Genomic DNA, 25,991 nt, shown 5'->3' with positions numbered 1-25,991 from the left:
ATAACTCGATCACATGGGAAGTGGAAGTTCTCGGTAACGATGTTTCATCTCGCTTTTCCCTGTTTTTTTTTTTTTTTTTTTTTTAATCAAAGCTATATATATGGAACGGAAATTCAAAGTGTTAGGAAATATTTTATTTACTCTCTTTCAGAGAACAAGATTTTCTCTGTCTGGTATGATTTTAACGCCGGCTCATTAACCTCTAACCTATATTTAAATACATTATAGTCGGATAATATCTATATCTCATTCACTATGCATTTCGTCAAAAATTCTTACATCGTATGTAGTAACTGCGAGGACAAACAATTTGAAACCAGTGATTTTGACTGGTTTGTTAGTTCTACTGTCAATTAATTTTCTAATCTTACACGTCTTTCTAAAGTTCCATGGAACACGAATCGTTAGAAAGCGAACATTTCCTATGCTACAAGCTAACAAATTTGACATTTCGTTGAATCCGAAATTCAAGTCCCAAGCAACACTAACAAACAGCATCCCGTTTATCGATGTAAAAGCGTACGGTAATATGTACCGGAACGTTTTATTACGGTCACTAATGGAAGATCTAGCAGCCTCGGTAAAAGCACTCCAATAAGCTCTCTGCCATAACCTCCTCCCTTTGGCATGTTCCCCCCTGGAAAGCGACTGACAGGCCGTTTCCCCGGTTATAAAAATTCGTTGAGGCCCCGCGATTCGGCGAGCTGCATGGTTCGATCAAACATTTTCATATCGGCGTCGAATCTTCCCTCCGCGAAACAAACACGCCGCTATAGTCTCCGCATCGCAGTCGCATAGAGTCTACTGCGTAGCCAGTGTAATTGGTACGTGGAACGCGTATCAGGCCGGTCCGTGTGTTTGAAAAGAGAACGTGGTGGACGAACCGTGAGCTCCGATGATGGGCATCGATCGAGTCGCATGGAAAACAGGCTGAGCGAACGGGGCACAAATTATGCACCGCGGATGCAAAGTGCATGGGGAACGAGGCTCGCGCCTCGATGCCCCCGAATGCACGGAATCGCATTCTCCTTCATCCTGACGGCTCGTCCGCGTGTATATACGAGCCGGCACGCATCGTTGGAAAACAGTCGGTACACAAAGTGCCGGTATACGACAAGTTAACGTCCCATGAGAAGTCGCTGTAACCCGCTATATTCTCTGTTCCTTTTCATATCGCGTCGCAGTCTCCATTCTCTGCACTTCACTTTCTCCCTTTACCATCTCTTTCATCGTCTCAGGTTTTGTCTCTATTATTCAAGCAACTCGTCGCAGAGTACGACGAAAGAACGCGCACGGTTCTGTCTCTTTCAGCCTTTTGCATAAACGAAACTTCTTGGTACTTCGGTGGCTCCAGGAAAGCTTAGCGACGTCAAACATACCGCGGTCTGTCTTGTCTTTTGGGTATTAACACGACGCTGACAAAGTCTGTCTTTCTCTGTCACGAACCGAGAATCGGATCGTTTAACGGTCGTGAAAGCAGGAACGAATTAAGGAACCTTGCGGTCGTTAGATAGAATCAAAGGAATTTACAGGTTCTCTTGTTGATGGTGTTTCTGGTCGTAAGAAAAATAAAATTTACAGTTGTTGTTTAATCCTCGAAGAATAAAGAACTGCGTGTCTTGAATTTGATTCTTATTATCTTAATATAAATAATTATATGTAGAGCGTGTAGAGTACTGGAAATTACGCGAATATAACGAAACATACATATGCACATTATCTGTAGCTTCTAATGAAACTTCGGTATTCCATGTAGATCATAAACTTTAAATTACATGCATCATTTTATGTGTTACATATTTTGCTGTATAAAATATCGAGGTAAATATCCATTCGTACCTTTTACCGTCATTATTTAACTTTTTCTTCAATTTTGAGCCAAACACTAACGTAGCCTAAGATTTTCGAGCGAAAATTTATATCTTGAATCATTTTAATCTAATCTCCGGACGTTAAGAATTCTGTTTTTTCTTTCGTATCAAGGTATGAACATACTTTGAAAGGAGGATAATGGTGGTGTTTCGCGCAAGATCGCGGATACATGGTGGTTGGCAGGGCAATAAATCGCTGCGAAAGAATTTCTAAACGCAACACAAGTCGGTCGTTTTCGTTCTAAATGCGGACGGAAATGTTCTCCTGGCTGGAAATTACAGGAGAACCACCCTCGAAGTTCCTTACGTACGAGATTAATCGCTGATCATCTCCTATCCACGTTGGCGCGTGTCTGTGTTTTCGTCCGCTCGTCTGAAGCTCGCTTGATTACACGCGAGCCTTGATAATAGATCACCTGCTGCCCCGTTCACGCTACCACTAGGTAATATCCTCGATGCTACACTACTGACAGAGAGCCGTTGCCGGCTGCTGGCATTTTCCCTGGTCCGGTTCCGTGACGTTCTCCCTAAGCAACTAACTCTCGATTTTCTTGTTTCCACCTCTATAATCCTCCTTCTCGTCTCTAATATCGGATCGAATTAATCTCATCCACTGTTGCATGATTTCTTCCGAGAGACTAGCGATGAAACCCGCAACAATCGTTTCTCTCTGCTCATGCACAAGCAATTGTTCCGTTATTAATTAACTCATACTCGTACAGGATCAATTGGTTACAACATAGGTTGCTCGACGAGGTCGTGTTATTTATCGTTCTGCTATTTAAAAGTTTCCAGTTTCGCCTCGTTACCATTTTCTTTAACCTATTTTAGCAAAGGAAGAGACAACTTGTTGAGATTGTCGGTATTGTAGTATCGTGGACGAAAGGCCTAAGGGATACCGGGTGAACCATAAACAATGTCGCGAGAAGTTCCGACAGGCCCAACGTTGTATCCTCGATCTTTTAATCGAATAGTTACGCGGAAGAGACCTGCGTGACCCTGGCCACGAGCGGTTGCGGAATACGTACGTGGTGGGGCTAAGACAAAAGGCAAAGGGATCTAAGGGAGAAAGACGAATTAACAGTCATTGTTAGTTGAGAAGTCAGAGAGTGTGAATCGAGAAGTCAGAGAGTGCGAATTGCCTTGTCGAGAGAGTGTTGTCCGCGTGAGAGAGAGAGAGAGAGAAAGAGAGAGAGAGAGAGAGCGTTGGAACCGTGATAACGAGAGTTGCAAATGAATTATTTAGTGGTCCTAATTATAGTACGTTATTGTATTTAGTTCACGTTAAACAACCATTGTTTCCTGTTTAATCTGAGTTAAATAAACTAATTCTAGTAAGATCCTACAGTATTTTAGACATATTAATTTTTTCATTTATCTTTTTTATTTATCCGTTATCCTTCTTACGTGTCGTTCTTTCTTTGTTAAAAATAAATTATACGTCACAGCTACATCGATGAGGGCTAGGACTGACCTAACTGAAATTGACTCGCCTTTATTAACTTTTGAGATGTTCGTGCTTACGAGACGACAGGTTAACAAGTTAAGTATCTAATGGATGGTTGATTTTGAAATATTCAAGACTGTAGCGTACCTCCTGAGTCGATAAATTTCTTCTCTCGTTTAATAAGTCATATCTTTGTCGATCTAAGATGCAGGTTCAGAACGTGGTATGTATATCATCAAGATAAAAATTTCCTCTAGACTTACTCTGTAGTGGTCATTTCGTATTTCATGTGTCAAACTTGGATTAATCTTTCCTTTATCTTCTTACATCGTATAAAGTCGTTATTATCGCTTTTCGTAGCGTTTCCGATCGTCACGGAACATCTTACGCCTAATCAACGTGTACTCACTATCGCGTCTGGCATGTTGATAGATCGCCTCAGGGATATTAACGTATCATTACCGGTTCACGAGCTTTCTGACTTAGGGGCAGAACACGAAGATACAGGATTGCTAGTTACGGTGACCACTAGCTAGTTAGCTTGTCGCAGTCTCCGAGAACATACAATGGCCTGGACGAGATGTGTATTGTAATTATACGGAAACAGCCTCTCGCGCCTGCATCCTTTGTCTTTGCCCCTCTCTATCCCCTTGTTCCTGTCTTTCTCTCTTGTGGTATATCTCTTCCCCTCTCACCCTTCGGTGAATCCTTTCAACCGTCTGTAGTCATCGACGTACCAGCCGACTGTTTGCAGAGGCCAGGAAACACAAACGGTGCAAAATCATCGGACAACCGGTAATCTGGCCGCGTTGCAAAGCGTATGCGACGATATGGAGTAGCCGACTAGAACATCCTTTACGTGACTAAATATTGCTAAAAGCAAGAGAAGATGAAAAGATTGGTCAGTGAGTTAGTTACTTATTGAAAAATATCACGAATCGAATGAACGCGTTCTTTCTAATTTTTGTGCGATTTTATAATGCTTTACGTTTGAAGATTGCAAAAGGAGCAATCTTGTATTATCAAAATTTGTCTTTACATTTACTTTTGGAGCTAAATGTATCTTTATTCTTCAAATCAAAAATCATTATTTTCCACAATTTAGTTCACATCTCACATTTTTGTCCAAACCTAAATAATTAACTTAGGTCCTAATTATTAGACCAGGATCTAATAAAATAAAGTAACCTAGAAAAATGTTGGACAAATCTGTTAAACGTTGTAATAAACGAAAATCCTAAGAAGTTAGTCGTACAATTTATCATAGGGTAGAATTCTATCAACGAATTTCCATCTTCAAAGTGGAGCATGGAACTTCACGGAGAAGACTCGCTGGTCGAAATGAATTCGAAACGAATCGAATTTCAGTCGGAGGATTTAGAGACGCGTTTCCATAAATTATCGGCCAACTTGTCTGGATCGGTAAGTTTGCAGAGTAGAAAAGCGCAACTTGTCCATGAGTTTCCACGCGGTCGTTCCTTCCCCTTTAACGTTACTTCCGTTTCGTAACCTTCTTGAAACCGCGGCGCCGCCCACGCCGATTCACCCGTTCCCCTTGTCGTTTGCGAACCTAACTAGTTCATTATCCGGCGTGAGGTTAATTCCACGACGTAGACGCAGGGGGCGGCTACCATTACGTTGCTCTTACCGTTGCGTACATATCGGTTTATTTAGCCGACGTCGGAAAGTATTTCTCGAGTATCCGGTTGCGCGCGCAGTTTCAGAGTCAATGCGAAAAACTTGCTCTTCACGCGGTTACTCTTTCGTAAACTCGTTCGTAAACTTTGTTCATTACAGCGAGCTAATAAAATTCTCTATCGTCGATCCTCGGCGCGAGCGAAGGCACGCGCGTGCTTCAAAGTGTTCAAAACCGTTTGCGTTTCTTTTGCCGCGATACCGAGCTATATTAACGAGGCGAAACGCAACGAGATTCAGTCGCATGGCGACGCGTTGCTCGAATTAAAAGTAATACTCCGGGAACGCTATTACCAGGCGCGTTCAATTTGCGTTTCACTTATCGTCGCCCGTACAAGGAACGGACGTACGGATATTAACGTTAACGAGAAAATTATTGTTAGAAGCGTTACGCTACGTTAACGCGATGGTTACTCTTTTTAGATTCCAGCTTCTTCCGGGATTATATGCAAATATCTTTACAGATTTAAATTTGATAAAAATTTCAGAAGAGATGTATTTTAAGAGACTGTTAGTGGGTCATTTTCTGTACCGCTACGATTTTTCTTCGCGCCTGTCGTGTCTTTATATTTTGTTTTAACGATTGTCTTAGTGTTTCTCTTTGTCACTGTATCGTACGAATAATATGCCAATTTATCAGAACTTGCTCGCATCTGTTCCCTTAGTATAATAGAATTCTTGCTGATAGCTGTCTGTTAATTATTTTTAATAATCCCCATACTGTCTAAATTCTCATAGAATACACAACGTGGCAGACTTTTCTAATTTTACAATATTCACGAAACATCGGAAAGAACGAGCAAAAGGAAACAAGGAAAGAGAACTGCGTCACAGACAAGCCATTTTATACCTCGTTTGGCTCGTCTCTACCTAAACGAAGATAAACTCTGGATGCATCGAGGCACACGACACGGTACCGTCGAAACGCTACAGATTTCCAAGCTCGTACGCGTCGGTCGCGTAGTTGAGAAAATCCGGACATGTAAACTATGTCTCGTAAAGTCTGTCTCTACTTTTTTCCTTCTCCCCTCGTGGCAGACACGCGTGGCAGTACTCGTGCGCGCCACGTATGACACGCCTGTAGTATTAGTTAGAAAGCTAATTGCAGCACCACCTCGTTTTAATTCCATTATACAGGTTGCGTCGTGTAGATGCAAATTTCATCCCCGTACCCTAGGTCCCACCCTGGCGACTTTTACCCCGCCTTGTTCACCCGACCCCCGCGTCTGTTATCCCCGTCGCACTTAACCTCGTCCTAACATCACGGCAGCGTTCTTCCTCTCGCTCGTCGACAGAACTTTCCGAATTATCTTGTAGCGAGAGACGACGTCAACGTTCCCAATTATGGGACAAGGCTCGACTCCAAGGCGCTCCGCATACACTATCAGTGTATTAACGGATACGTCCGTTGTATTTCCGGAAGTTTAAGCACTCGCCCAAGCAAGCGACAGCTGAAATCGAGAGTTTCATCTGTGTACAAAAGGCTTTCTCTCGAGAAGGAGCAGGATATTATATTGTCGCGATAGACCGTAATTAAGGTGAATTAACAGCGGCGTTTTGTGATAACCATTTGCTTCTCTGTTTGTTCCAGGTGAGTCAGAGTTTCTGCTATTTTTGGAGGAGCCAGGTATACGTGAGTAGCGATTAACTTGATATCGTTGCGTCGGTGTATGTTGCGTTTTAACTTTTTATACTGCCACGTGCTATATATGGCCGACTGCTAATGCATTTACAGGGGAATATTACTTTAACCCAAGTGGCATTTAATTTATTTTTTTTTCGCTCTGAGAATCGATAAAGCTATATATGTCAGTTACGTAAATAAATTCTAGGAAAATTGAAAACCTAGAAATTTCTTTTTTCTTTCAAAATCGACGGTTTTTAATGGTAGTTGCGGAAATTAATTACAACGTGTTTTTAATTACAGTGTGAAGGTTAAGAGTTCACTGTTTGATTCTGGCTGAGATACGATATCTGTGTACAATGTATGTCTATCGTTGACACATATAGGTACTCTGAAAGATTTTACCAAATTGATTCTCTCAATTAAACAGTTGGAATAATAAATGGATCAAATTTAAATTCCAAGTGAAAGGCAGATAAAATTATTTGCAAAGAATTCAGTAACATCTGGATCAAATGTACAGCTTAGTAACAGTGAGCAGCGAAAAAAGTTATTTTATAATTGCTTTCTTACTTACTCATTGAACTCATGCGATCGATCGTTGAGACACAATGTCCCCAACGACAGTATCCCAATTCGTACCTCACCCTTTGCAAAAAAGTATTCGAGAAACTGGGTAAAAGATTTCAGGCTGTAATAAGCCTGATCGATAGTCGCGGTAGCCGTTTTCGGATGCACTAAACCAGGGCTACGGATATAATCATCTCCTCTGGTTAATTAGCGACAGGAAACGAAGGTGCGCCGCAGCCGGGCTATTAATTATAAATGTCCAACTTCCGCAAGAACTTCGGCTCCGGTATTCTGCCCTAAATCTCCAATCGATTTGTTATCGAGGTGTGGTCGAAAACTTGAAGATCCCTGTCGAAGTATCTTTTTCAAAGGAAAAGCGTTCCTAACGAAAGACGTCGGAGAGTCGACCTAAGCCTCTTTTTCTTTCTCGATATAAATCCGACGCCGCAAACTCGATACTATGCGCTGCACGAACTTGTTGTTGACACGGAGTCGACGACTCGTCAGGAACGTTTGCCTAATTGTTTGTCGATGCGAACACGGACTCCCGATTTCAGGGCTGGTCAGCCCTGATGTTTGACTTGCGTAACTAAAGCCGTTCGGAAATCGTAAGTTAATTATCGCCTGTCGGTCGTCTCGTCTGGATACTACGTTTTCAGCGCGGCGCACAGTAAATAAATGCTTGGCTGCAGCAATTTCCACGCGTTTCCTAGTCGTTGTTTGCGAACAGGTACTTTGATGGACAGATATTGCGAGGGAGAGCATAAAACTGGTCAGACGTAGAACTTCATACGTTTCGACCAAATGGAAATTCAAGGTATATATCGCAAGTATAAGAAGTCGGAGAGCTTGTTCGGGATGATACTATATCGATTCAAAATCGGTTACCTTTTCGTAGTATCTATATTTATCATTTTTTGGATCGAACTTCTTAACCTATGCGAGAAAAATTGTCTTTTATTTATTCATAGTAAAAGCAGACTTTCTTTTGGATGATTTTGTAAAAAAAGATACGACGAACTAGAATTTGAGACCAGTTTTGTGGGAAATAAATATATTTGCAGTTTAATCGATTAATAACTTATTGAAGTATAATGTTGCAACACTGACGTGGGGTATTATTTTTCACGCAGTTTATACGTATTATAAAAATAATTTGTCAACTCATAAAGGACTTTTGCAGGTTGAGTTTCAAGAAGATGTACATGGTTCTGAATGTGATCAATGCTTTAATTTATCGTGATATTTCTGTCGGCAAATACGCGTTCCTTCCGAAAATTCATCGTCGAGATGGGCAACGTTCTCCGAAGTTTCGGAATTCGGTTAGCATTCTGTTTTCGCTCTCGGCATAAACGAGCAACGCGATACCCGCGTATCTACCGTTGTTTCAAAATATTTTAGATATCTCTGCGACTAGTTTGCTATCGGGTTCCAAGAGTTATTCTCGTTATCCGTCGTATATCGAGGGAAGAGAAAGGCAGGTTAAAATGATGCATAGAGAGCGAGGAACGAGATCGATCAGAGTTAACGTCATAATCCTTTTCGTCCGGTTAATTGCGCTTTGACTGGCGATAATCCTATCTCCGAAGACTGAAGGAATTCAAGTATCACGCGAGCGGCCCATTAGTCGATTAATATCGCCGGTGAATTTTGTTATCCTGAGCGTGCATTATCGCCGACTGGTTCCGGGGCGACCGGCCGTCAGCGCAGTTTACTTTTACTCTTCTCCCTTTAAACCCGTGGTAGCTTGGCTGTCTCGTTTTTGCTTAATTGCGTGGAATTCTCCTCTCTTTTCAGCCCTCTTTCTCGGCTCGTCAGGCGCAACGCGCGACGTGAAACCGGGGAAAATGGCTTGGCCGTGCTCTCGCCGTGGAAATCTAATGACTACGCTATCTATGTGCATATTTCTTACATAATTACCCGCGTAAAGTACACTCCTCGAAACCCTTCCCCCTCTCCGGCTGTACCAACAGCTTGCGTTTATACCGTCAGACTGAGATATTTATGCGCATTAATCTTGCCTTTTCATCGGATTTCATTAATGCAGCTACTCGCCCGGTGATAACGCACCTCTAATACCTGGCTGCTGGTTAACTACACGCCCGGGTACAAGGGAAACACCGATTTTCTGCGCGGCGATAATTATCGAGTCACCGATCTTGCTTGCTAGGAGACAGCTTTGTACCTGGACTGGCAAGTGAAAGATATACGTTTCGTGTTTACTAGGGTTTTCGTAGGCATTTGTGAAAATAAGTTTAAGATGGTGGTGAGATAAGTAGGTAGTTAAGTATATGATAGCAAAAAATGTGAAAGGATTAGTACATTGTGTTGGTTAATTATAGGGATCAAATAATTGCCAGTTAATAATATAAAAAAGTATTACGTGTAAGCGATCCAAGTTAGATTGGAAATGGTAGGAGGTAGGAGAAAATTTCATTAAGGAGAATGAAATCGTGTATCACCTGCTGTATGTGTGTCTATAGTTTGTCCCAGTTTCGTAGGGCATCTTATACGTTGTTTCACTATTATTACACTATCGTAGCAGTCATCTTTTTGGCATCTCTGTTATTTCTCAAGTTTGTCGATTCCCCTTACTGCTAATCCTTTTTACTTCACGTTCAGAGAAGCAGATAATGAGTAATTACGACTAATTAAAATTTGGTTATAACAAAGGGGAATTCTTCTTCGACTAAAATTTCGCTGCACTAACACCTGTAAACGTTACGTATTCGCTTCTCCAAAGCCTCGTCCCCTATAAATAATCGGTTATTACGTGCAGATAGCCGAAACCACACGGCTTCCCTCGTTATCATACAATCATTCCACGTTTACACACCTTTCATTCTAATTATCATCTATTATGCTGTCGCTGGATGACACGCTGTCTGCTGGAAACGATTATCGATTAATTTCTCGACTGGAGCCGGATGCGTTCGCCGGCCGCGTACGTTGATCGGCATTATCAAATTCGAGCGTCGACAGGAAGCTAATGGCAGGGGGCTAGATGTCATGGTTTCTCAAACTTCCTACACGCTGACTGTACTTTCGCGTAATTATCGAGGAGAGAAAGGGCGAGAGAGGCGAAAAGAATCAGCGAATCGGGCCGGTTCGGCAAGTTCGCCGAAGTAATTTGAATTCGTATGCCACCGCAGAAATTCGATTTGACACTCGACGTGAAACGTACATAACGAGTCTGCGAACTGTTCGGGACCACAGTCCCTCCCCGCGCTTTCCTCGTACTTATTCCGACCTGGCAAGTCGAACTTCGGTTAATGGCGTAATTCGTCGAATAATTAGCGTTCGCTCGAAGGCGGCATAGAAATCGGGTACGCTCGTTTCATTCCGTCTCGTTCGAAGAAAAAGGAAACCAAATCGAGATACTTTCCCGGCTTCGTAATGCACACCGAGAGCTTCAGGTACTGAATGGTTTCTCTCGACGTAGTTTTATTTTGTTAACCAAGAAGACCGGTTAATCCGTCACTTGAATCGTAAATTTCTTAGACGCGACAGAGAATGTTCCATTCTTCCACGTGCCTCTATACAATCGAGTTGTGTCATACTGAAAATACGTACATTGACTGAATGTAGAATGATTTGAATGTAACCTTTTCTTTTTTTGACCTGAAGAATGCTAACATTCTATGGATTTAGAAAGTGGAAGTGGGAGCGATATGCTATTTTTACATAAGGATAGCCTTACTCGTCTCATGTGACATATGTTTAGGAAAGAAGAAAATATTAATTACAATTGAAACAGCAAAATAGACAGACTCTACCTAAGAAAAATCAAGTACATCGTTCGGTGTCACTCTTTTGGATTACTGTGTCGATCGATAGCGGATATAGGCATCGCGATGAATGCTCATTTCGCGGTAGGACGCAAACAAACGTTGCACACGCTCACGTGCCGCGTTACAAGTGCACGGTTGGACAGAGAGTAGGTTCGCGAGGGACTTTGATGAGAAGGTTCGGTGATTTAACGACACACACGAGGGGCACACACCGGCCGGAGAGGAATCTAATTTATTTCCTCCTTTGTGGAACAGCCTCGGGAAAGGAAAGAGAGGAGAGTCGCGGTTTTCAAAGCGAAAAAGCTTTCCAATCTCTCGAGGCAAAGGAGCTCGGGCAAACAAGGGATTTACCACGATGGACGCCGATGGAAACGCGGATGGAATCGGCCAGGGGGACACAGAGATGACCGTACGTCGCTATACTTGTTTTCGACTCGTACCCTCAGTCGTCTGGGAATCTCTTTGACCGGATCACCGTATTTCGTTCGATGCGCCCCGTTTGATACGCGCGGAGACCTCTAGCCGTTGCCGGAATCGCGCGGCACACCCGCAGGCGCTGAGTCCTCTGCGACCGGCTAAATAATGGTGCCCACATCCGCCGTGCGATCCGTCACACCCCTCCACCGAGATTCCAACAGATGCCACCGTTTCTTTCGCTGTAACCTGAAAAAAAACTCACTCTGCCACTCCCGTTCTTTGACTTTCTTCAACATTTGTTGGATCTGCCGCATCGTTCGAGACTAGTTTCTTTTTGTCTCTGTCAAGTCTAAATTAAGAAGAGGGACATCTTATTTTTGTGTATTTCGTTCTTTTCATTTTTTAGAATTGTATCATCGATTATGTTGTGGTTTAGCGGTTTGCGTTAAGTTTTCCATAGACTTTTATTTTCTTTTGGCTTTCGATTTATCTTGTCTCATCGAGCTTTAGTATTTATTAAATCTTTACGGTCGCTTTGGAGCTAGATTACCCGGTTCTCGTTGCACAGACGCGAACCGGTTTTATCTACTTATCTCGGTACATGTTTATGGCTCGAGAAGCTGATATTCTTGCTACCTGACTTTTCTCCCGACTGGATTATCGTTATTACCGTGTTTTGATTTTGCCCACGCTGCGATCCGGCTTCGCGTACCCATTAATTCGATAGGTCTAAAGTGTCGTTTATTAGATTCCATTTACACCTTCTTTTCTCCCACATTTTATCACGTGTTTTATGCGATGAATTACTATCATTATTCCGTTTAGCAGCATATATTTTACATTTACAAGCGCGCTGTATTAAGTCTCTTGCCGATAACATTCCCCACTCTAAATTTTATCTTCCGCGTGAAAAAGACGTTCCTCTCGTACACATCTATTTCTTAAGTCACGAACCGAGAGAAAATTAAAAAATCTGAAGCGACTGTTGCAATATGGAAACACCTCCGCTCTTCAATAACGGGAAAACTAAGGGAAGCTGGAGTAATTTAAGGGAAACCAAGTCAAAATCAGTCAAACTCAAATCACTTTTCCAATATTCGTAGTAACAAACTTTTGCGCTTTTGAATACAAAAACCCCGAATATGAAACCTGTACCTTTCTTTCTGTTCAGATAAATAGAACTAAGACATTGCAGCTGCATCCTTATCGCTGTAAACCGTTCAATTATCGAAAGATCATTCATGAAATTCCAAAACTGTTCATAATATTCCGCAGTCGTAAAGCGTTAGAACACGCTGCCTTGCGAACCAAACAACAAGAAAGGGAAAAGAAATTCCACACATGACACGACAAGTGTCTCGCCGGCAACGGGGCAGGCTGCCATATTTTTCCTCGTGTAAATCGCATCCGACAGAAATCGCGATGATGCGTCCCTGTGATCTCGTTGCCTACCCGACATCCACGCAAAATTTCGTGGGGTTGGTCCCCGTCCATTACGCGTTCCAACCGGATATTATGCACCGTGGGTTCAATCGACCCTTCGACGCGATATTAGGCGGTCTAATTTGCAATTCGTGCTATCTCGAAGGCACTTTTGATCCTCTGTCGCTTCCCATTGGCCGCCGCCTCAAAGTGGTAGCGGGGTGGTATCCCGCGAGGGAGCGGTTCTCCAGAATCCCTACGGGGGATGATATTCACTGCGCGCGAAAGGGGTGTTGCCGAGCGAGAGGGTGATGGTTTAACTTTGACCGTGAGCCGGCGGAAGGAAGCGGCCACACGGAGGGATGCCACAAGGTGAAAGGAGATTTATGCTGATCAGAAATTATAGGCTGGCTCCGCGGTTGGTTGCTTCGCTCCGCAACCTCTTCGCGCTGCATTAACCCCCTCTTTCGTGCTCACCCTGTGACCAGTTCCCCGGGTTCGACCGCCTGCTACTACACTCTCTCGCCACTTTATTCAAAGCGAGATCCCCGCTTAATGTCCCGAAAAGCCATATTTTCGCGATTATAATTTACGGCGCGATGCGAAACCCTTGTTCCTGGGAATGCGGCGACATACGCGCCACAAGCGGGGGTGAGAAGATGCTGATCGTACGCGGTAGAGGGTGACGTGCTTGTATGTATAGACGGGACATCGTTATCCCCTTTGGTAGTGAACGGGGGAATCGGGCTCTAAGCGAAAATCGTTTGTACGTTCAACGATATTAATATCGCGTTAATGTGGGGCTTGAGATTAATGACCTGCGATCTGCCGTTTCTTTGATGAATATTGGATTACATAAGTAACAGGGTGTTTTCAAACGTGGCGTTTAAAATGATAAAACTTACGGTATATAATAGAAGTTTTGCGAAACAGAAGTGGAAAATTGATTGTTGATAGTAAGATAACGAACGGCTCTAGAAAATGAGGGTAAACACGCTACTTGCTAATTACAATTCATCTTCTTACATTGAAAAAAACTGCACTGCTTATCGAATGACTTAACACGTGTAAGTAGTACGTATCGTATAAGAATTGTTGCGATTCGAAGAAGGTAATCTAACAAGAAATTAATACAAATTGAAGTAGATCGATTTGTCTTCTGGCAAAGCTCATCGTTAACTTGCTTATTGTTAGTGATTACTCGATATCGATAGTATAGTAGATTACTATAATTATCCTTCATATCGAAAGTATCGAACGAATGACTATACAAGAAGAATCGAACAAATTCGCATTGGAGAATCGTAGTTTCGTTGTTTATAAAACACAGCTTTCCCCGTTCGTGGTGTTAACGACGTTATACAGCGTTTTACGAGGTGACGATGGTTTCGTGCGAATTTCTGGCCGCAGACATCCCGCGGCCTGGCCAGTGGAAAATCGTTGGAACGGTTGGAATTCTTCGCGGCACGCCGACTCGATAAACGTCGTCGATCGATAGCCGCGTCGTTTATTAGTTTTACAGCATCGTTCCTTTCCATATCTCTCCGGCAGAGTTCGGCCGATGCAAGTCGAACCGACCGACGAGATTTATTCCAGCCGATAAAAGTCTGGTTGCCTGCGATCGTCTCAAGAGATGACGAACAGTTCGACGAAAAAGAAATTTCTGAAGAGACCACGAGACGTCGTAGGTGGTGTCTACCGTTAAGCAAACAGTTTATTGTTTTTGCCATCGTTTGTTTCATCGACATACAAGTGCTATACAGATAGATAGATATACGACTAGAAAATAAGAAAGAAGTTTTACTGGACGTCGAATCTGTTTTATTTGTATAACTGCTCATGAGTAAATATTACGACGTTCGTTACGATGATGACATACTCGAATATTTATTGTCGCTGCTAGCTAAAGTCTTCAACCCATTAAGGAACCTTCAACGGGTTTCGAGTGCGGTTCGTTTCTCTCGACAGACCTTGAGAACGATGCTAACGAATCTGTTTGAAATAGGAATTGGGACTGATTCAACGCTGACGAAATGATTACGTTAAAAATAAGAGTCTCTATCTCTAACATTCTAAGAAGCACAGTACAGTTCTCACACTCCGGACCTAAGAAAATCTTTGAATAAACAAACAACACGAATAACACCACCGATAATTCTCCATTATCGCAATGTTATTCGAGCCACACATACAGAGCTGTTCGTAGTATATACTAGTATACGATTTTCGCGAATCTCAGTTGTACTTTGATCACGCCCATCACCACTACGAAGCAAAATCACGGAGCAAGTCCACCTCGAGTGGTGGTCCAGATTCAATCAGCGGCACCAGTCATGCCGTTGAACTACTACTTTACGAGCGGCTCAGAGACACGAATGACGACGCTCTCCGAAAATAGACCGTGGAACGTCGATGCAGCTGGTCGGCCGCTGTTCATTGAGAAAACAGAGTCAGACCGTGGACCGTAGTCGGAGAAAGGAGAGTGGAAATCGAGGATCGCCGATGCGGAGAACACTATGGAGTATGGTGGAACGCGTAGAAGGGTGACAGAGTCAAGAGGCGGCGTAGGAAAGTTAGACAGAGGGGAGAATAATATGACATAAGCCCATTGTGCGGAGAGGCTGGGTCTCGTGTCTCTGTGTTTGCATATGGAATCACGCGCAGCCGTCAGAATGTTGTTCGAGACCAGTTTTCCCTTCTATTCGCATTGGCGAGGGAGAGAGGAGAGACGACGTCGTCACGGGTCAACGAGATTCCTCGATGATGGTTCCGCCTCTGGGGGGAATTCAGTCTGTGCATATAATTATTGCACGCATCAAGCATCGCGGTATCCTGGTCGATGCCAAGCTGACTTCCCTTTGAAGGGAGAACGAGCGAGGAAACGCGAACACGTCGCGTCCCTTGCTGAATTTCTGACGATTCGCAATGTTACGTTACTATGTAGCCGCAAACGCGTGTTTATCGTCGGTGGTTATCGGCGTTGGAACTTTATCTCGCTTCCAAGACTCTCGTAATTGGCCATCGTCGCGAAACTTGTCGTACACTTGCTTAATCTTGTACGTGGATCTATCTGCTACAGGAATAAAGAAAAAAAAAAAGAGTTTTCATCGCTTTTCGCTCGATCACCCTCCTCGCGGATTATTTCGAACTTCGAAGATGGAGGAGGGCGAGAGAATGTTCTCACTGGGATGGTGTGTATGATACGTTTCGCTCTACGTAGTCTAAGGATGATTGGTTAATGTCATTCGTTAAATTTTTCTCTGCACTCGATCGAGTCATTGATTTTTGTAAATTGATCTTCGTAAATCGAAAAATAGAAAACCACGATGATACAGCAAACGCCGTGCGAAATAAATTTCGTATCAGTCACGAAGATTTATAACGAAGATATCAAAACCTTGTTACCCTAACATTGTAGATAATCATATATTCGTATGATTTTCTTATGTGAATATAAATGTGGGAAAAGCTTGATTGAGACTGAAATTTATTTAATACATAAATTATTTTACGAGCGAAATTGAAAATTGAATTCTGCAATCTGCCATAATAGAACTAATTAGTCGTCGACAAAGTGCATTGGATTACTCTGATTAAATACACGATGCTCCAAATGAACTCCGTGTGGTTAAACTTTTACTTGAAAAAAGAAGCTATTTCATGTATACCAACTATTAGTTGGATGGAGAGACTCGTGGAAAGGGGTAGCATCGATCGCGTTTCGCGAGGTATCGAAGCAGAAGGCACTCCCCAGAAGTTCACTCGCGCTTCTCAGAGCCTGTTATTTACCTTGGCGCCGGCCAGCGCCGAAAACTTCCCCTCGCGAAGAGTAATTACCGACTTTTGTTTGCGCCTGTTCGTCGCGATACTCGTCGCGGAAGTTTCGCGTCGAGCCACGCCGCCTTCGAGGAAGCTAAGCTCGAAACGGCGAAAGAAGTTCATAGCCTAGATTTCGCGCGTTTTCAACGTGCCGCCTGCACAATGTCTACCATTCAGTTTCCAGTCGAGCTGCAGTCATGCGTTTCACGCAGTCTCAACACTCGGTTCTCTCTCGTTTTAATAAAACGTGTTCACCTTCTTCTACTCGATATCGCTTTATTCCTCGAGTCGTGTTTCCGCGGCGATCTCAATTCACGCGACTCGCGTCGTTTTGTTCTCGTTTGTTTCTGCGCGCAGGTGGTCTCTGGCCGTAGCAAAATGCTGCTCCTTGCTCGCGTATAACTCGCATTTTGCTCTTGTGCGGTGCACACGTGGCGGTGCAGAATGCTTGGTTTGGCGTGGTTACCGCAAGAATCGTCGATAAAATAGCAGCGAAAGAAGAGAAGCAGAGAGGATATGAGAGAAAGAGAGAGGGAGAGAGTCAGGATGGTAGAGAAATAGAGAGGAGTACATACGCGCCGTATGTGGGCTCGCTTCGTGGAAGCTGGTTCGAGTTTGTAACAGCGCGGTTCCACGTCTCGCCTTCGTGCGATGACTCGAAACTCGAAGCTTCGAATCGGCTTCCGAGCGACTCTCATCGTCACTCTTACACTTTACACTTATCGCCTCGAAACTCGTATATGGCCGCGTACGCGCTTGGAAAATCGTACGGTTGGTTAACAGTTTATGACCCAGTGCGCTGGATACCTCGCATCGCACACCCCAACCAAATCTTCTCGTGCCTCGCTATTTCCTTCGATTTTTGCATCGTGCTTGCTCCGTTAGATCGTATCGTCCGAGACGTATTCGTGGAAAACGGTCGCTTAGTTTATCTTTGATTTATGTCCCGGAATTGCGTTTTTTTCTTTCTCATCCTTTCCGTCCAGCACCAGATTTGTTCGTTCACGGTATCGTTTGGAGAACCATCGATTCCGTTGAAACATTTCGTAGGTAGACCGGGGATTCGAGTAATATCGAGTTCGTACATATTTGATCGTTCTATGGACCGTTAGCGGTTGACGAAATGTTGTACGACTATCTTGTACACGTGTATTTTTTTACGATTTCATGTTACTCTTGCACCAGTCGATAGACCAATATTCCACTAGGTTACCGACAATGTGTTTCGTGTCCCACTTCCGTGGACGTCTGCTTTTTGTCAGACTCTTGGCTCCCTTCGAAAGTACCGCTGCGTATAAAAGACCGATTAAATCTCGCCAGGTTTTATCACCGACCATAAATATTCAAGAGGCCGGTAATCGAAATAAGGTACCGTACAATCTTCCACAAACCAATATACGACTCTCTTAAGTTTTCCAAAGCTGATTAAAGCCACTCGTTCCTCGTCATTTTCTCGTTAATGCGACACAACTGCAACAACAACTACACGTAATGCGATCCCGTATGTACAACATGATACGTACATCGGCTCCAGCTCCCTCTAGAGCTATAAAGTAATTTTGCCCTATTCACGTAACACGAGTAACCCCTTTAATCATCGTACCATCACCCAATGCCTTTACCAGTCACGACGACGCGACGCGTCGATGTCAGAATCGCAAAGCGATGATTTCGGAAGGCAACCATATTGCAGAATGATGAGGTTTAATTCGTGGGAGTTATTATTTTGGCAGCAGGATGCGCTGCGCGTCTGCAAAACGGGGATATTTTAGCGCGAGAGGGCTGTCACCCTCGCCGCAACGGGACCATTACCGCATGATATATACTACGGCCCTGAGCTCTTTCGTCTGAGCCCTGTGCCAGTGTTGCTACCTGTTACCCTATTATGTCGTATATAGTCTAGCATTCCACTTTATTTCGTTTCTTCTTTCGCTCCCGACGGTGCACCGTCGGCCGACGCAGCGGGAAATTCATGAAGGTTATTAATTGTTGAAAAACTGGAGACAAAATACGGTGAAATTTACACAAGAACGTTCGAATACGCGTTATGCTACGCGACAAAGACTCTCTGGTACATATAACGGTCGTTTCTATAATCTGTTTTCCTTATTTTTCATCTTCTTCTTTCTTCTTTTAGTTCTCGTGGTTGTGAAGCAACATTTTGATTAACACCGATAAACGGGGAAATGCATATTATGGGATTGTAAAGGCGGATATCTGAATCGTTTAGAAGTTACATCGACCAGCTACGGAAATTGAGAAGGAGAGACAAGCGACGATGTTACAAATATCGTAGAGAAGTTACTATTATTTATACCGCCTTCTCGCGATAAATGAACTTGTGCATGTAAGTCATTTGTTTCTTTGGGATTGGCCATTAATCATGTAACTTATGTAATGTAATTGGGAAACTGACAAAAAGTGAAGTTGATGAGTTTCTCGGAGGCTCATTTAATACTAGAATTAATAGACTAACGTTAACGATAAATTTATAACGTTTCATAGAAATTCTGTAGACTTGTAACGGTGCATTTTTGTAAATATGAATGATATTTCTTAAAGTACACGAATGGAGACTGTTTCTTATTTTACATATCTATGTTACAATATCTTGTATCTTTCTTTTTCATTTTTTTGATAATTTTATACTTTCTAATGTTAAGGGATAATGTAAACATGACTGATTTACGAAGCACATTCCCTCCCAAGAGCTTCTAATCCACCTAAATAGAAGTAGATCGTTTTCCTCGTCATTTTTATCGCCTCTTCATAAACGAGTTCTTCTTTTACGAGACGCTTCTTCAACTTGATATCCCTTCTGTTAAAACGAGGCGATACCTCTTAGCGAAATCCTTTGTCGTGGCAATTGCTATTCGCTGCGTCGTTAAAAACATCGTTAAATACGTCGTTAAGTGCGTCTTACCGTGACCATCTTCTTGAACGTACGCAACCTCCCTTCATAAGAACCCACACTTTCATAGAAACTGAAAAAATAGAAGAGAGAACTAAAACGAGATAGCCCACCTTTCATTTTCCACTACATCGATCGAAGATTCGAAAAGTTGGCGTTCTATACGAACCGGGGAAAGACTCCCCGGCGTTCTCTTAATCTATGCTCCTCGGGGAAATTTCTCGAGATCATTGTCGCCATAGTTCGCGCGGGCTTTCGAAAAATTCGAAGGCCAGGCTTATCAGGGACGTGTATCAGCGGTACGAAGTTATTCGGCTCTTGCCTCGAGGATGTTGCGGGCCAACGGGTCCCTTGTAATTTCGTGGGATCGCGACGACTGTCTCCTATGGGATAGGATATAAAAATTCCCTGCCTAGGAGGGTGAGTTCTCGGTCGCGCGACGACGACGTTAACCTGTCTCTCGGTATCTTTCGCATCGTTCGGGGATAATCCTCGTCAGTGCTCCGTTTCTCGTCTTTTTCGCCTCCGGTTCCGTTGCTTCCCCTTTTCTTTCCATCTTTTCCCTTTGCTTTTTAATATTTTCTTCTTTTTATTCTCTCATGGAAGTTACATTTATGCGAGTTTGGTGCGCGTGCGCGAAGACGCGCGAGACCAAAATGAACGAGAGAGGGTGAACTTTTGATCCGTGCGTCGCGACAGTAAACGACGCTCCAGCTCGGTTACTCCGTAAAGGGATTTGCAAATCCAATTTGCGGCTCGCGTTCTCTCCATCATTGTAAATCTTGCGCTGCTTTTTTTGTCACGCGTTTTACCATTTTCTGGTTTCCCGGGATTTTTGGCGCAACGTTGATCTTCGCGCGTAAGCAATGTGTAGTCGCACACAATGTAAGAGACGCTAACCATGCTTTACGGCGACGTAATGTACTATTATATATCATATAACGGTACGTGTGATGTAGCCTTAATGTAGAAAAAATCTTCTGAAAATAAATGACACTGAATAAGTTATTCAATTAATCGTTCATTTAAGAAGTAAGCTATCGAATTTCGAATAACGAGTGAATACGTATCTCGAGCTATATGTGTTTCATCTTTCGTCGGGGTTACGATGTCGAGAATCGTTGGACACGTCAGTCGTGTTCGATGGCAACCGATGAAACGACGCATCGAACGGCACACGATGATACGGCGATCATCACTTAATCGTAAACGATGTTAATGACGTGTGTACGGGGACACGAACGTATCCCGCGATACGACTGTCGTCCATCGTGATAGATGAGCTTCATAGACGATATCTGCAGACAGCTTGCAACTGCATGAGCAGCCTCCTGTTTCGATCCCTCGTAAATTCCAGCTTCATACCGCAACGAGGCTAACCTGGCGCGCCGTCGGTGAGGCGACGCGTGACGTTTGATCAAAATTCCACGGCTGCCTGTTTCAAAGGCTCGTTTACGAGTCGCTGAAATATTTTTAATTACGTTCACGCCCGGCTCGATGCGTTTATCGGTGTAATATTGGTCTAATATCGGAGTAATATCGGGATAATATCCGATCGGGTGAGGCTCGTAACGAAAACTGATTCATCGTTGCGGCTGCGTTAACGTCGATATAAATTCGATGGTAAATAGACAGCGAACGGATAACGGTGTTCTTTTTATTACGAAGGTATACGCGTGTTTAAAATTCATAAGTTGATTCATTTCAGCCGCACGCTCCTTTTCGGTTCTCTCTTCTCTTATTTTATTCCCTCATAAATCATCCTCCGGTTCAGCCGTTCTCATTCTCTTTACACTTACGTGGGCGAGAAACTTTCCCTGAATTACGAGATATTTCATCGGTCTCCCGTTCAGCCGATCGAGAGACAGAGAGACAGAGAAAGGAAGATAGAAAGGGAAAACGTTTCCCAGATACCTTGCCAAGTAAGCCCGTTGGCATTAATTACGCCGAGAACGATTGGCCCGATCGAAGTCACGATCTTCGCTCCAGCTACCTTCATATTGGTCCAAGTTTAATTCAACCCTGTTATCGAATCTACGAAAAACGCTCGACATAGGAATACTCCGTTTTTCACCGAAATTAATATTCTAATATTAATATTATCGACCATAGATAAGTTACGGATATTTAAGCAAATTTCTATAATTACAAGAATAACAAGTAAAGAGATTAGGATGTAGACGAAAATTCGTTTCAGTTATTATATATCTTGTACATATATCTTTGCGTATGCGTACATCATTGTATCATTGAATTTCCCATAAGCGCATAAACATCCACAGTCAAGTCATTAGTTCTAGAATGAAACATACCTTAAACTCTTATAATCCAAGTTACAGTACTACGCCTAAATAATTTACTTATAATTCTCAATGAGAATTGATTGTAAAATGTCTACCAAATAAAAAGAAAAAAAAGTCATTAGTTACAAACTCCATATTTTTATTTAGTTATATTACAATTTCAAATTTTATATCTTCTACTTGTTTATTATCTTCAGAGTTATTTCATACCTTCAACATAAAGAAATTTCTATCCTATTTCACATTCTGCTCGCGTACTTTTCCCTCGTATTCAACGTAGGTTCTTCAGCAGCTGTTTTCCTCGGACGATTCGTGTCTCTCGTCCCCGATAACAACTGTCACCATCTTCCTCAGGCCAGCTGAGATCCGCGAAATTGGTCCACGCAGGATGATCCGTTTCATCCAGTCAGCCAGCGTAACATCCGAGATTCTCTTGGGGTGCAGACAACCCGTTGCTTAGAATCTCGCGTGGCGTTGCCGGTTTCTGTTATATACGCGGCGCCGCTTACGGAACGAGGACACCAGAAATGCAATATTAAGGCATTCGAAGTCGGTCGAAGTCTGAATATTCCCTGTCGAGGCGAGGCAGCTTCCAGCCGGTGTTCTGTGCCGCGGTGCGGCGTCTCTCCGGTTCGCTTAAAATTAACGAGTGCCGACGAGCGTCTTAAGCATACGTAAACACCCTGTAACGGTGATTGGAACAACCACTATTCCGGAACAAGCTCGTGTTCACCAAGGTAGCTTCGTTCGATCTTCAAGCGGCTCACGTAAAAACCACTCGCTGGGTATTCGCTTTCCGCGACTTCATCGACGTCGTATTTCGCGGGAAATGAAGTTTTCCGTTCCGTATTTGAGACAATTGGATCGGCTCGATGATTTTGTTGGATAGGAAAGAGATTTTATGGAGAGAATTTTCCTTCTCTGATAACAAAGGGCTTGCGAATGTGAAGTTTTGTTTTGCGAGAAACGGAATTCTCTGTTCAGAAGCAGTGGATTAATTTGATGATCTTCTTGGATAAGAAAAATATTTTATAGAGATTATTCCTTCCTTTTTCTCCTTTTTTTAAAAGAGAAGATTGTGAATATAAAGTTCTGTTTCGCAGGAAATTAAATTTTTTCTTCCTCAACTGTAGGAAGAGATAGTTCCAATGATTTCCTTGGATAAAAGGAATGTATAAGTTTCGTTTCTTCTCTTTCTTTTTTTTCTAGGAAAAGAGTTGTGAATGTAAAGTCTTGTTTCGTGGGAAATGAAATTTCCTTTTCGTAGCTTAGGAAAGGATTTGATAGGTTTCTTGGATAAAAGGTACATTTCAGAGGGATTTGTAGAATATTTTACAGAGATTATTCTTTACCTTCTTTACTCTTTTTTCAGAAAAAAAAAAGAAAAAGAAAAAAGAAAAACGGTTGCGAATACAAAGTATCGTTTTACGGAGAATGGAATTGGAAACGATCGTTTGAATAAGTTTTCTGTATTGTTTTTAGAAGATGGGGTTTTGAATGTCGAGTATTTATCAAGTTACGAAGTCGTATTTGTATTTGTCAAAAAATAATAAAGTTTCATAGGCGGTAGTAGGGTTGATATTAGATTTTCTAAGACCATTGTTAGAGCAGTGACTGCTCGTCGATTCGTTCGTGTTGCAACATCGATGGCTGTTTAATATTTTCTCTGCCATCGAGTGCACTACCTTTGAGACTCCTGGCAAACACCTCGAAACAGTATTTACGTTGGTTACCCCGCGTCTGCATCCGACCTTTCCTTCGATTGTGTACCCTCCCCCGGTTTCCACGTCCAAGTTCAGCGCGTCGTTTCCAGCTCGAAAGAATTTCAACCCCCGTTCGATGGAAAAAGTGTTTGACTGCCACGGATATTCCAAACTCGAGTGGGATTACATTAAATATTTTAGTCGGAACTGACAAATGCCAACACATCTATATTCATCACGAACACGTATATTTCTTCCTAAATTATGGAAATTTGAATTTAGCTCGTATATTTCTCTAGTGCCTCGCAAATTCTCCGATAATTTTAATGCTGTCATCGTTTAACTTAACTAGTCGTCGATTAACTTAAATGTCCACCATCGTAGAGATTAATATTTCTAATCGTATTATGCCACACCCAAGTGTGTCTTTGTAAACGCGTTATATTTTCATTTTCAAACAAATTAAACGACTTCTATCATTCGAGTATACTTCGTTTCTATCAATAATTTCTCTATACCTTTCGTACAATTGATTGAATTCAGTGATTCTTATTTCAAGATATCTTTTCCAGATAATATTAATTTTTATTAATATTCATTATTTTACTTTTATTAATTTTTATTATTAATTAATATTAATGTACGTGACCCAAATTTTACAAACTGCTATTACATTCATCATTCTCTTCTCAGTTAAATGACAAAAAATACAAGAAATTAAAAGAAAATTAATAAAATTAATAAATAAATTACAAGAAATAATATACCAGGTGATATTTGGGCAACTAAATGCCAACATCAGAAACACGTTAAAAGACATTAAAACATTTCAATCTACGCAACTCTACGCCTGAAACTCTAAAGCTAAATGCACCGAAACTTCTTTTTATTTGCCAATACAGCATGATGGCATCTAAACGTTCCAGCAAGGATGGTCTATAACTAACAAGATCCATCGAGTAGCTTAAACACAGGATAGATATCAGTTTGTGTGTACGTAGCCAGGCTCTTTGAAGCGGAACATTTGATCCTGTATGAAGGATCAAATAGCGAATGTATACACGCACATACATACGCGACATGGCCACGTCTGATGCATGCTTTCCAATGATACACTGTTCCGTTCATCGTACACGATCACACGATACCTTGAAATTTCGCCTTGCTCAAATTTGATCCGTTTCGCCATTTTGTTTAACCTGTGCAGCTCGTATACGATATACAGGATAGACGTTTATTCTGTCTGTTTAAGACACATCGGCCAACCATGATCGTGTTACTATCACAACTTTACCATCGCGTTATTGTCAGAGTTGACCAAACTACGAATGGATAATCGCGACATAGTTGCTATCGTACTAAGTTAAGGGTCGATGGGAATACGCGTTTAATTCTGCGATTGTTCGTACACAATAACCGCGACAACAAGAATCGCGCATACTATCCGTGACCTGGAAGCGGAAGCCGTGGCAAACGTTGCTGGAAATTGGGTCGATCTTCGATTACGCTTTACGGAACGTAGGAATGTTCGCTCGAAACGAAATTCGCGATACAGCGTTTGCTGTTTGGTCAATTTCGATCGTCCGAAATAGTTAATGAAATAATTGCTTCGGCTACAGTTTGCAAACGACTTTCAGTCTGTGTATATTTGTTGATCATTTCATCGGAGAAAAACTCGTTCGTCGGCCGAGGTTCGACCGAAGTTAAACCGATTTCACGTTCAAAGCGGACCACTTTATATATCGCTGCAAGGATATAGCCGTGAAAGAGGTACAAGTCAGGTTACAAATCGATTTCACATGGAGAATCCTGTAAAGTGGAACGTTCCGATCCTAAGATCCGTACGATATAGCGTAAAGGAGAGAGAAATAGACACGGAGGAAATTAGAGAGAGCGTGATCATGAAGCAAATGTTTTAATCGTTTAACCGTGGTATCCTGGTGATTATCCTGGCGCGCACGATGAAAACGAGAAGGTACGATCGAAGGTGGAATCGACTGGTCGCGCGTGCGGATTACCATTGGGATTATTTAAACTAATTGTCCGAGTTTTTCCAGCAGACAAGTTTCCCTCTGTATACATAATTGTGGCGGTGGCAGAGTGAAAGAGAACGGAGCGAGCAAGAGGGGTCTGTATGGAAAAGAAGGGAACCCTAGTAGGTAACTCCGGGAAATCAGGCAATTTAAATTCGCCGTAAAAAGGCTCTTTAATTAAAAGACTTTAATTCCTCACGGTCGCAAGGGGGCGCTTACTTATTCATACTAATGACTAGGCAGCCTCGAGTAATTAGAACGCTTTGAATGTTCTAGGCATCCGATTTACAAGAATGTCACACGGAATCGTTTAGAATCTTGATTAAAAACGATCCATGTTGATTCCGGCGGCACATAGCTTTGTACATTCGTTCGATCTTGAAAC

The 25,991-nt window shown here is 42.5% G+C and overlaps 2 protein-coding genes across 2 annotated transcripts in view; one reads left to right on the top strand and one right to left on the bottom strand.

The window, feature by feature from the left end:
• LOC132916557 (E3 ubiquitin-protein ligase MYCBP2) overlaps positions 1-25,991 on the top strand; it is a 263,362-nt gene that overhangs the window by 48,028 nt on the left and 189,343 nt on the right. The gene's annotated exons all lie outside the window — the stretch shown is intronic.
• The window catches only part of LOC132916547 (uncharacterized), a 118,016-nt gene that overhangs the window by 37,707 nt on the left and 54,318 nt on the right, over positions 1-25,991 (bottom strand). The window lies entirely within an intron of this gene.

Source organism: Bombus pascuorum, chromosome 2, assembly GCF_905332965.1.
Source record: "Bombus pascuorum chromosome 2, iyBomPasc1.1, whole genome shotgun sequence".
Taxonomy (NCBI): Eukaryota; Metazoa; Arthropoda; class Insecta; order Hymenoptera; family Apidae; genus Bombus; species Bombus pascuorum.
The sequence above is the reverse complement of the archived record's forward strand: the minus strand, read 5'-3'. Positions and strand labels throughout refer to the sequence as shown.